Genomic DNA, 2,209 nt, shown 5'->3' with positions numbered 1-2,209 from the left:
TTCAATTCTGAAAGTAACAAGTTTGATTGCAAAGGTACGGGTTTTTATAGAAGTTGTAATTTCATCAACGAACGATTGTTGTTCCTTCATGTATACATACAAGCAAAAAATGGTAATTTGTATTTTTTCATCGGTTAGTTAATGTAATTATAATTCTAATTGTATTTAGTCAAGAGAAAGTATACCTCTGGAGAATACTCAGCGATATGTTCAGCAGTTCTTTTTAATACAGATTCCGCTAAATCAGAAAAAAGAGTAATTATTGTTGACCGTTTCGTCTGTGAATACTATGCGAAGATCATACCTATTTAGAAAAAAAGTTAGGACGATAAATTACACCTTAGATAATGCTCTTAGTATTAAACTATTATTCCATATAGATGAAGAAGGAATATATGTCTGATTACATACCTATAAACGACAGTTCCTGTATGCGAGGGCGTTTCTTTATCGCAAGTAAATATTTCGCCAACTTTTGTTTCAGTTTTCCTTGGACAAACATTACAGGAAATATAAAAGCATCTATCTAAATTAATGATTTCTGCTATTCGTCCCTGTATCCAAACTGTAACTCCTTCCTGTAGTTGAATTTTGCAGCAAACATGTTTTATAAGCATAGGATATAACCTACATACGACAGTATTTGTAATGTGTTTTTTTGCTAGGCTTATGTCTTGCTCGTTTAGACTGGCGATTGAGATTATTGTCTTTGTGTTTCCAATTTGAGTGGGTCGTCGTTGAGCCGAGCTTTCACCAATTTCAGTATGTAGACCTTCTCTCTCTCTTTCGTATTTATTTTCATGTGCCCTGAAATGTAAATAATGATGGTGTATATTGTAACTTAAATAATAAATAATAAAAGTAAGTCAACAGAATTATACAAACCATTGTTTTAGTTCTTCAACTTTAAGAACTTCATCGTTTGCCTTAATGTTTGAAAAAAAAAGTAGAAGACCAATTTCCTCCTGTTACAAAAAAAAAATATGTGCGATAAGATAATAATGTTCTTTAAAAAGAAAAATAGCAAAAAAAATATATTAGAAGTCTATACCTCCGAATTTACCGGCTTTAACATGCGTTGGAGTAAATATAGGATGAGAATCGATAAGATCGGCAATTTCTTGTGCTTCTTTTGCAACAAAACCAGCCCACAAACTTAATTTTTTTTAACCATGCTGCAAAATGCAAGAAAATATCCGTAAATAGTCCGGCAAATTGCACTATTTCAATAGACAATTTGAACAACAAAACCTTTTGTCGATGAGAATGATGTCCCGTACGTCATATTCAGTGTCTTTGTGTGTAGACATCACTCTTCTTGTCGCGCCTACATGGATAGAAATTCCAATGATATCTGTGAAACCAAAACAAGCACATAATAAGTAATTCTTTTTATTTATTTTGCTAATGATATACGTGAAACGTTTATCTTACCAATTCTTCCTTGATGTTCCAGGTTGTCGTAACACGAAGTCAGAGGGACATAAAAGGATTGTTTAGTTGTTGTAAGCTGCGGTACTTCAACAATATTTGTTCGATCATTTATAGTCATCTGATATTTTTTTGCAACCGAAGTCGGATCAACACTGACTAAGAGACTTTAGGGGTGAAAGTGGGTCTTGATCGTGGCACGCACAACGTTAATTTATTCAAGAACGATGCCGGGTAATGGCACTTGACACTTGACAGAGAAAGAGAAGTAAGGTCAGGTAAAGATTATTCGTTGGTTGTGAAAAGAAAGCTAAAAATGAAACAATCCATGGCTCAGGAGAACACAAGAATCGGGAAGGAACACACCAATTAAATAAATCGAGATTATAGGAAATTTCCAGAAAGATAAGCAATAGGATTTTGAGGAAGAAGTAGACAGAAGGAATGATTAAAAAAGGCTACGAAATAGTATGATAGAATTATAAGGGATGACACAACCGTAAATATATAATAGGAAACGCACATGTCCATGCAATGCCACCTTCACAAAGTATAAGCCCTCATCATAGTCAGGCTTCCTACTTTTTGTACTCATAAATTAGCTATAGAAAATTCATCCATTTTGTGTTGTATCCAACTGCGTTGTACAGATCAAGGAGTTATTAACACATACCAAAAAAGGCATGGTGTAGATTTTGTGGGAAATAATCTGTATACTTCTCTTAATATAGAAGGATTTTAACGAATTTAACAGTGATGATCAATAGTCATAAACAAA

This window comes from Silene latifolia, chromosome 10, assembly GCF_048544455.1.
Source record: "Silene latifolia isolate original U9 population chromosome 10, ASM4854445v1, whole genome shotgun sequence".
NCBI classification, from domain to species: Eukaryota; Viridiplantae; Streptophyta; class Magnoliopsida; order Caryophyllales; family Caryophyllaceae; genus Silene; species Silene latifolia.
This window is presented reverse-complemented; position numbering follows the sequence as displayed.